The following is an 11520-nucleotide window of genomic DNA, read 5'->3' as shown; positions in this document are numbered from 1 at the left end:
CCCGACGCGAGACAGCGAGAGCAGCAGCTGTTGCAGAGGCCGCAGAGCGTGCCGAGAGAGGTGGTACCCGCAGCGGAGTTGTCATTGCAGATCAGCCAGTTTCACCAGCACTCAGAGCTACGATTGAGGAGGTTGAGCGTCGTCACGGTAGTCCAGCTGGGACTGCCACGTTTGCAGGACGACGGGTCGCCATTGAGGAGGGTCCGTTAGCACAGCAGCAGCCCCCACCAGCAGAGCCTCAGCCAGCCCAGGAGACTCAGGAGAGTCAGGAGACCGAGCCGGCACCTCAGCTACGCCGCTCGAGTCGTACTAGTGCTGCAGTTCCACCTAGGCCAGTTACACAGCGTAGGGGTTCACGCCCTCCGCCCAGACCACAGGGTCTGCCTCCAGTGGTTCACCTCGACTTGAGGGCCGCTACAGCCAGGCAGGTTCAGCAGCTGCGGTTTGTTGAGTTTGAGGTTTGGTTTCCTCCGAGGAGGGATGAGAGAGCAGCTGAGGGGTTCTACACGCCACTGCATGAGGATTTCTACAATGCATATCTTAACAGTGGGGCAGTGTTCAGATCACAGAGGGTCTGTCAGATAGAGTCCATTGTGGCAGCAGCCGGAGAGGGCATTCGGCAATACTTGTCATATTTGCCAGGACTGACAGATTTGATTGGACGGACGGGCATATATGTACCTTCTTGGGTCCGTCAGTTTTATGCCTCGCTCTACATTGATCCTCATCACAGATTCATTCACTTTGCTTTCAAAGGCAAAGACTACAGAGTGACTAGTGGCAGAGTCAGGGAGATACTGAGACTACAGGAGCAGCCTGTAAAGATGCATGAGGTGTGCTATGGACATCAGAAGCCTCCCAGGCGTCCTCATGGAGGGCAGGTGCCCCCTACAGATTTAGTGCGGCATTGCTTCAAGGAGCCGTTTGGAGAGGGGTCGAGCAGGAACCCCAGTGACTTGACTCCTACAGCGAGGATACTAGAGGCCATCATCAGGAGGACACTGCTTCCCAGGTTGGGGTACAGGGAGGGCCTGACTCGCTTACAGCTCTGGCTTCTCAATGCCATCATGCAGATGACAGTGTTTGACATCTGGGACCTCCTTCTTTCAGAGATGGAGGATACTATAGCTGAGGGATTCAAGGGTCGCAGGCAGCTTCCCTATGCTCACTGGATCACATTCCTCATCCGTAGAATAGTGCTTGATAAGCCCCCTGGCATGATGGATGAGTATACAGGTGCCACTACAGAGTTCCCAGCCTACAACCTGTCACAGAGGATCAGACACGCCACTCCTCAGGCACCCAGTCAGCCTAGCCGTCGCCCCGACGTGCCAGAGTCTGCAGCTCAGCAGGATGAGATAATCAGAGGGATTGCAGCCACTGAGGAGGAGGAGCTAGAGGCACAGCAGGAGGTGAGCGAGTACAGTGATAGCTCTGACGACGACTACCAGCCTATACCTCAGATGCCTCCACGCAGACATGATGCCGAGGCCGGTAGCTCCAGTTCTGCTCCACCTGCTCCACAGACAGACCCCGCTCTCATTGCCATTCTTGAGCGGATGCAGCAGGATCAGACACGACAGGCACAGGAGACAGCTGCCAACTTCGCACAGTTTCAGGCTCGTCAGGACGAGTTTCAGCGGCAGCAGCAGCTTCTTCAGCACCAGCAGTTACTTATGCAGCAGCAGCTCATGGGATTCATGCAGCATGTAGTGACAGCTATTGGGGTCCCACTGCCACAGCCTTTGCCCCAGCTTGCACAGCCTCCCACCACTTCGACGACTCCAGCAGTACAGCCCAGTGGGCTCCAGAGTCAGGGACAGCCTCCAGCTCAGTTTGCTTCACCGCCCATATAGGTGTCCTAGTGGTTAGCCTCACCTGTGGTAGCCCCGCAGTTCACTCCATTTCAGACGGGCTTCACACCAGAGCAGTCTTCCTCCCTATTCGTGCCTGAGACGTCAGTCTCCAGGAGTCTTGGAGCTTCCTTCAGCGAGTTGACCGGCATGCCTACTCCGCCTCATATGCATACCGCCGGTCCATCTACAGCAGATCCAGTCGCAGTGACTACTCAGAGGCTCCCCTCGTCTGTCGCCTCGTCCGATCCTACCACAGACATACTTACAGCTTCACAGGCAGCACCAGCCCCAGCTCAGACCCAGATCGCTTCAGCGACACTTCCTGCCACAGAGGGTCAGTCAGTTCAGAGCTCAGGGTCAGATGATGATGGTGCCCAGTTCCAACTTGCCCCACGTTCTTCAGCGCCCGGCACGTCCGCTGCAGCCCCGCCCTAGGTTTTGGTGTTTGACGCCAAAGGGGGAGAGGGTGTACGAGTATGTAGTCTCAGGGGGAGCTACATTTAGGGGGAGCTAGTTATATAGTATTAGCTTATTATATACATTTGGAGTTTTATTTGTGTGATACACTATTACTTATGCATTCGTGTGTTTACTTTCATGCATACTATTATATATATGTGATAGTGCTATCTACATGGTTGTGATATTTGATATGTGTGACTTCTACTTTGCTTTATCTATATGTCATATCACTTGGGTAATGCTCATTTGCTATTGCTTCCGCGCTTATATTTCGAAGCAAATGAGCTTTGTTATTTGTACTCATGCTTAATTCATATCCTTTGAGTACATTGTGTTGGCTTGGGTCATATAAGCTTAACTAACTCTTTTGTTCTTATTGACAAAAGCTTATATGAACCAAGCCCGTCAAAAACCTCACTCCATAACATACTCGAGGTGGTATTGTCATCAATCACCAAAAAGGGGGAGATTGAAAGCATCTAGGCCCCTAGTTGGATTTCGGTGATTAATGTCAATACAAAGTTACTATGACTAACGTGTGTTTTGCAGAGGCAATTAAGTTAGGTCATGGTAATGGAGATCGATTGGGAAATCGAGGTTATCATGCCCCTACGATGGAAATCGTTTCGGTTTTCAAAGGATGGACGACAAGGTTAAGTATAACTAGTTCTAAGTGTCAATTGGAGTTGGAGAGACACTTAGAGTAGTTTAGGACTTTGTTTTTTCCTTTGGCCATACTATGAAGGGGGGTATGAACGGGTAGCTTGACCTAGTTGAGTCTAGTGAGTTAGGTGTGGTGCACACTTGTTAAAACTAGCTCTAGGTAGCTCCTATAAATGCCTAAGATCCTTTGGAGCAAACTTCATTCACATATGTTCGAAAGTTGGAAGTGAATGGAGGGTCAAACACTGACCGGACGCTGGCTCCGGTGCAACCGGACGCTGGCCGCAGGGTCCGGTCAGTTCATTTGACTGAAGTGAACAAGTCTGGTGTGACCGGACGCTGGAAGGTCATGTGACCGGACGCTGAGGGCCAGCGTCCGGTCGATTCCAGTAAGGGTCCAGACTTGGGAAAGAGTGACCGGACGCGTCCGGTCAGTGCTGACCGGACCCTGAGGGTTCAGCGTCCGGTCGAGTCCAGTAATGTTCCAGTAAGGGTTTTATGCGACCGGACGCGTCCGGATCGTGATGACCGGACCCTGCCAGCGTCCGGTCGACTCTTTAATACTGGTTCGCGGGTTGAACTGACCGGAGCGTCCGGTCATCACGATCGGAGCGTCCGGTCGTCCCGCAGAAGCTCATAACGGTTCGTTTTTCAGGCTGGCTTATAAATAGAAGGTCCACTCGTGAGTGGAGTATCTTTTGCTCATTCCAACAGCTGAGAAACACATTTGTGAGTGCCAAGAAGAGCAAGGTCCTACTGAGGTGTTTGTGATTTGAGAATCCAAGAGAGTAGCCTCACTAGCAAATCAAGAGTAGCAAAGTGTGCATCCATCTTCTCATTAGGCTTCGCGTGGTCAAGTGAGAGTTCGTGCTTGTTACTCTTGGTGATCGCCATCACCTAGACGGCTTGGTGGTGATTGGGAGTTTGGTGTTCACCCGGCGGAGCTTGTGGGTGACCCAACTCAAGTTGTGAGCGGTTTTGGGTGATTCGCCGCGACGGAGTGTCGAAGAATCAACCCGTAGAGAGCACTTGATCCTTGCGCGGATCAAGGGAGAGCTACACCCTTGCGCAGGTGCTCCAACGAGGACTAGTGGGGAGTGGCGACTCTCCGATACCTCGGCAAAACATCGCCGCGTTCCTTTCTCTCTCTATTTACTTTGAGCACTTACTTTGAGCATTTACTTTGAGCAATTCAATACTTGTTTTTACATCCATAGAATTGCTTGCTAGAGTAAGTTTGGAACTTAGGTTGCGAGGTTGTTGTGCATTAGTTTGATATAAACACTTTTCTAGGCACAAGGGGTTAATTGGGCTATCCGTAGGATTTGATTATTGCAAGAAAATTTAGAATTAGCCCAATTCACCCCCCCTCTTGGGCATCTTGATCCTTTCAATTTGGAGAATCCCACCGTGGCTGAAGAAGTGCTTCTCCAAAACAATGACATTGCTCTAAGTGCCATTCATAATGCAATTGATGAGAGAACATTTGAGCAAATCAAAAATATTGAGATGGCTCATAAGGCTTGGAAGAAGTTGGAAGAATCATTTGAGGGCACTCAAGCCATGAAGGGTGCAAAGGCATACATTCTCAAAGAGAAGTTTGCAAGCTTCAAGATGAAGGAAGATGAGAGTGTGCCGGAGATGTTCCATAGGCTTCAAGTGCTTGTCAATGATCTCAAAGCACTTGGAGAAGAGGTGAAGGACAAGGACTTCTCCCACAAGTTCTTGAGATGTTTGCCTTCAAGATTTGGCACATTGGTCACTATTCTAGTGAGGAGCGGTTTGGACATCATGACACCAAACCAAGTGTTGGGAGATATAATGTGATGTAGACTAGGCCCGATCTTCCGAAAGGTATAATAGCGTCGATTGGTGGAGACTCGACGTTCATGATCTAGGCTTCGAACCAAGAGTGATTCGGACCCCCGCAACTGTTACACCACTGCTCCGTTGGTTATCAACCATGCGAACGCGATTGACCTCACCGAGAAGGCTTTCCTGCAAGCAAATCGAGAACACAAGCAAGAACAAGATAAAAGCAATCTGAAATTGCAAATAAATATGAGGCTTATAATAACGAGAAGGAGTTCAAATCTTTATTCGAAAGGACTAATCGCCAAAGGTGAACAAGATCAAGAACTGGGGCCCTAGTTCATAGCAAGCGGCCTTGGCGGCGACAGTTGCAGCAAAACGACGTCTGTTTCACGAGAAAATCAAGAACTAAACAAAACCCCAAACCCTAAGAAGAGCAACGACTGCTATTATAAAGTCTTGGGCGTCACCCCCCTGGACGCGCCCCCTAATGGGCCCAAACAAGATACACGGTCCAATGGACCAAAAGACGGTGTTGCAGCACCCTGGCAGATTCTGGATGCTGAATTGTTTCGATGATTCCTGTTGATTCCGAAGGGATTTTGACGTGAGACCAATTGGGTTGGCTTCCTCATCCAATTAGCTTTCCATCCATATGTGGATCATTGAAAACGGAGTCCGGATGCGTCCTGGGTGACCAGTTTAAGGCAGACTGGTCCTAGAGACCGATGCAGACTCAAACTTGAGTTGCTTTGGGTCTTCACCTCGGGGACTCGAACCAAATTAGCCTTGGACCACCTTCTTGACTTGGACACCCTTGCTGGCCTCCTACCCCTCCATACCATGTGCCAAACATGGTCATATACATGGGTGTCATATCCTCATCATAACGACCGATGATACATATAGAGATGATGATGAGAAGGAAGAAAAGAAGAAGATGAAAGATGAGAAGAAGGATGAGAAGAAGAAGAGCGTGGCATTCAAGGCCACATCATCCAAGGGCAAGGCAAAGCAAGAAACATCAAGTGAAGATGATGGCTCATGGGATGATGATGATGATGAGAAGATGGCTCTCCTTATCAAGAAATTTGGCAAGTTCATGATGAAGAAAGGGTACCATGCTAGAAGAAAGAAATCTTCATCCAAGAACAAGGAAGAGTCAAGAAGGTGCTTCAAATATGGAAGCAAAGATCATCTTGTTGCTCAATGTCCATACAATAGCGACAATGATGATGACAACAAGAAGAACAAGAAGGACAAAAAGGAAAAGAAAGAGAAGAAGGACAAGATGACCTTCAAGAAGAAGAAGGGTGGTTCATATGTGGTCACTTGGGATAGTGTGCTTCCTCAAGTGATGATGATGATAGTGATAATGACAAGACCACCAAGAAGAAGGCACTTGCAAGCATTGCAATCAATGAAAAGCCTTCTCTCTTCGACACTCCATCATGCTTCATGGCTAAGGCCACTAAGGTACAAAATTATGATGATGGAAGTGATGAGGAATATGATAATGAAAATGAAAATAAAAATGAAAGTGATAGTGATGATGATGAACCTACTAAGGATGAACTATTTGACATGCTAGAAGATGCTAAAAAACACTTTGACATCAAGAGAAGGGAATGCAAAAGCTTGTGTAAGAAACTAAAAGCCCTTAAGCAAGCCTTTGATGAGCTCAATGCATCTCATGAGAGGCTAGAGAAACCCATGAGAAGCTTGGCAAGGCTCACAAGAAGCTTGAAAAAAGCTCATTCCTCTTTGCTTGATGAGCAAAATAAAAAGAAGCATGTTGACACTTGCAATATAGGCTTAACTTGTGATATAATTGATGAATTATTATCTATGCCTATCATTGTTCCTCCCACTATCCCTTCTTGTAGTACTTCTACTTCCACCTTATCTAGTAGTGATGGTTTCACTTGTGATGCCTCACTAATGGTTGAGAATAAGAACCTCAAGAAGGAGGTCAATAAGCTCACTCACACCTTGGCTAAGGCCTATGGTGGTGAGGACCACTTGCTTATGTGCTTGGGTAGCCAAAGAGCTTCTCTCTACAAAGAGGGATTGGGCTATACCCCCAAGAAAGGCAAGGTGGCCTTTGCTCCTCACAAGACTAGTTTTGTGAAGAATAATGGTCGGTTTTGCACTAGTTGCAAGCAAGTTGGTCATAAAGAGCATGAATGCAAAAACAAGAGCAAAATGCTAATGTATCATCCATTAAGCTTGATTCTTTCTACATGCTTACTAGGGGTACAAATGGTGTAAAGGCTATGTTCATTGGTAAACCATGGATGGGCTCAAAGAAAAAAGCCATTTGGGTACAAAAGAGCTTAGTGACTAACCTTCAAGGACCCCAAGCAAGTTTGGGTACCTAAAAAGAATTAATCTTCTTTTATAGGTCAATTACAAAGCTGAAGGAAGGCATTGGGTTCTTGATAGTGGGTGCACTCAACACATGACCGGTGATGCAAGAATGTTCAACTCAATCAACACCAATGGCAATGATGGTTATGATAGTATCACATTTGGTGATAATGGCAAAGGCAAGGTCAAAGGGCTTGGTAAGATTGCAATATCCAATGATATGAGCATATCCAATGTGTTGCTAGTAGAAAGTTTGAACTTCAATTTGCTACTCGTGGCTCAATTGTGTGATCTTGGATTCAAATACATATTTGGGGTAGATGATGTAGAGATCATAAGTGTAGATGGCTCTAACTTGATCTTCAAAGGCTTTAGATATGAGAATCTATACTTGGTTGATTTCAATGCTAGTGAAGCTAAATTATCTACATGCTTGTTCACTAAGTCTAGCATGGGTTGGTTATGGCATAGAAGGCTTGGTCATGTTGGAATGAAACAATTAAATAGATTGGTTAAGCATGACTTGGTTAGAGGTTTGAAAGATGTGTTTGAGAAGGATAAGCTTTGTAGCTCTTGTCAAGCTGGAAAACAAGTTGGAAACACCCATCCTAAGAAAAATATGATGAGCACTAGTAAAGCATTTGAGTTATTGCACATGGATTTGTTTGGGCCAACACAATACATTCGCATTGGTGGTAACAAATATGGCTTTGTGATAGTGGATAATTATACTAGATACACTTGGGTATTCTTTCTAGTGGACAAAAGTGATATGTTTGCAACATTCAAATCATTTGTCAAGGGCATTCATAATGAGTTTGAAACAACCATCAAGAGAGTTAGAAGTGACAATGGTAGTGAGTTCAAGAACACTAGAATTGATGAGTTGTGTGCTGAGTTTGGAATTAGACATAAATTCTCGGCCAGGTACACTCCACAATCAAATGGCCTTGTTGAGAGGAAGAATAGGACACTCATTGATATGGCAAGGTCTATGCTTAGTGAGTACAATGTGAGTCAATCTTTTTTAGGCCGAAGCTATCAACATGGCTTGCTATTGTAGCAACCGTCTCTATTGTCATCCATTGAAAGAGAAGACACCATATGAACTCTTGAATGGTAGAAAGCCCAACATTGCATATTTTTTGGTCTTTGGTTGCAAATGCTATATCTTGAAGAAAGATACTAGATTGGGCAAATTTGACAAGAAATGTGATGAAGGATTCCTACTTGGTTATTCCACTATAAGTAAAGCATATAGAGTTTGGAATTTGAATAGTGGTACTCTTGAGGAAGTTCATGATATTGAATTTGATGAAACCAAGGGTTCACAAGTAGAGAATGAGAACTTAGAAGATGTTAGAGGCATTCAACTTTGTTAGTGCTGTTGCTCATTTTGTTAGTGTTGATTGGGAGTTATAGAAAAAGGTTATTGGGCTTAGGTTGATTGAGGTGAAGCATACTGGTGAAAATATTGCTGAAAGAGTTGCTTGTGTGGTTGAGGAGTTTGGTCTCATTGATAAGGTTTTCTCTGTAACTCTAGACAATGCTTCTTCTAATGCTAAGGCTATGGAAACTTTGACACCTATGCTTGCTGGTCATTTGGGTCCTGAACCTACACCTGATCCTATTGATCCTTTTAAGCGTAAGTACAGTCTTGTGCATCAACGTTGTGCTTGTCATATCATTAATTTGATTGTAAAATCTGGTTTAAAGAGGTTCAAACCTTACACAGAAGATTTTAGAACTGCTATTAACTTCTTAAATTCCTCTAATCAAAGAATTGCTATGTTTAAGAACTACTGTACTGCTCAGGGTGTTAGACCTAGAAACTTTGGCTTAGATATGGATATTAGATGGAATGCTATATATCTTATGCTTAAACACTTGATTCCATATAAGCTTATTTTTTCTGTGTTCATTAATTCTAATTATGGCTCTGAATTGTTGTCTGCATGGCATTGGTATATAGCTGAAAAGATATTGGAGTTTCTGAAACTATTTTATGACTCCACTGTTGTTCTTTCTGATGTTTACTATCCAACTAGTCCACTTATCCTGCACCACCTGCTAGAAATTGCTTCTCATTTACATGCAAGTGAAAAATATGAAAATCTAATTGGTGTTGTATATGCTATGAAGCTTAAATTCCTTAAATACTGGCAGCATATACCTCTGTTATATTTATTTGCATTCATTCTTGATCCTAGAGCTAAGATGAGAGGTTTATTTAGAGTCCTGGAATTACTTAAAGAGAGCACTGGTTGTGATTATACTTCATATTATGCTGATGTGAAAACTGAAATTTACAAGTTATTTAACAAATATGAGAGAAAGTTTGGTGCAGCTAGGAGTCAAAGGGTTGCACAGCCTGCAAGCCATACAGGTAAGAGAGAATAGGCATGAGGAAGGATCTTTAGAGGCTCTAGATTTGTTGTTTGTCCTTCCCCTGCCTGTGCCCCCACTTTATCTTCATCTGCTTCTACTACTAATGAGCTCTCAGTTTATCTGGACAGTGACAATGTCACTGCATATGAGGATGATTTTGATTTACTTCTCTGGTGGCGTGACCACAAACTAACCTATCCAATCCTATCTATAATGGCTAGAGATATTATGTCTGTTTCTGTTTCTACTGTCTCTTCGGAATCATGTTTTAGCTTGACTGGAAGGATAATTGAAGAGCGGCGACGCCGTCTGTTGCCTAAAACTATGGAGATACTGGCCTGCATAAAGGATTGGGAGTTGAGAGAAAGCATATTACACATGCTGTTGATAACCAAGAGCTGGAGGACTCCTTCAAGAATCTATACCTCGATGAAGATGTAGATGGGGCTGCTGGTACTGTTGGTTCATCTGGGGCTAGGGCTAGTTCATCTGGGGCTGGTACATCTAGATCTAGGGCTGCTGGTAGTTAATCTGTTATCTCTATTTTGTATCTGTCATGTGTCATCTGTGACTGTGACAGTGACTTGGGACCTTTGAACAATGATGAAAGACTTATTAAGAGTTGTGCTGTACTCTTTTTCCCTTTCTAGGGTTTCTCACAAGGATGAGTTTTACCTAGAATGGTTTTTTAATGAGGCAGCATTGCACAAACAGCTCATTTATCTTATCTCCTTTGGTGCCTTTTGTTTTGTTGGATTTGGTCATCTGGAGTTTGCTAAGTTCTTGACTTAGAAGTTAGAATCTGTGATCAGTTTGTGGCTGAGTGTTGGATGAGAATGAGAAGAATTTTGGAGTTTGCTTAGTTCTTGACTTAGAAGTTAGAATCTGAGAAGAATTTGGTCATTTGGAGTTTGCTGAGTGTTGGATTAGAATCTGTGATCAGTTTGTGACTTAGAAGTTCTTGACCTGTGAATTGAGATTTTGAAATTTGAATGAATGAATCTGTGCTAACTGTTGGATGAGAAAATTTTTGAGGTGTGCCAGTTTGTGACTTAGAAGTTCTTGACTTGTGAATTGAGATTTCAAAATTTGATTGAATGAATCTGTGGTATGTGCTATCTATTGGATGAGAAGAATTTTGAGGTGCCTTAAGATCATCGGGCTGTGGGCTGGCACGGCCCAGATTTTGGCCCGTAGGGCCATACTTGGGCCGAAGGCCAGGCACGACGCCCGTCCACTTGTGGGCCGTGCTTGGCCCGGGTCCGTACCGGGCCGGCCCGCCCGGCCTGTTGCACATATATAGGCATGAAGGTCCTTATACCGCTATAGTCCTTCCATTTGGTCTTATTCAAACATGTATCTTTTTTCAATCATATACATCTGGCACGCATCCTATCCCTATTTTAGTGCATACGAAAGACTAAACCTGGAAATCTCGAGATGCAGTCGCTACAGGTGGCTTGATGTTAATGATCATGTCATTTATCATTGAAAAAAATATATGGCCATTAAATTCTAGAATAAATCTAGAAAAATATGAGCACTGATCGAAGAATTAAACAGGATGGGCAAGTACACCATGAAGAACCTAATCAGCTCAGTTAAGCTCAGTTCACATGCACTATTTGTTGTCATGATAACATTTGAAAGTGAACTGAACCCTTGACCACAGAAGTTGTTACCTGATGTTGGAACCCTTGGCAAAGATCTTTTTTTTTTCAAGTCTGAACCCCTCAGCAAAACCTAAGGATCTTTTCTTATGTAATTAAAAGTAAAGTTGCATGAGCATATCAATCCGTACTTGAGTAGAGTCGAGAATCTTATGTTGCTTAGAATCTTACATTACAAAAGTGTTGAAATTTCCATGGATGAATTTAGTACGTATAATTAAAATTGATTATCTTTACTCTGTCTATCGATTTTCTAATACAAGACCTATTTAGATACTATATAATCACTATCTGATTCT

Source organism: Miscanthus floridulus, chromosome 2 (genome assembly GCF_019320115.1).
Source record: "Miscanthus floridulus cultivar M001 chromosome 2, ASM1932011v1, whole genome shotgun sequence".
NCBI lineage: Eukaryota > Viridiplantae > Streptophyta > Magnoliopsida > Poales > Poaceae > Miscanthus > Miscanthus floridulus.
Note: the sequence above shows the minus strand (reverse complement) of the source record.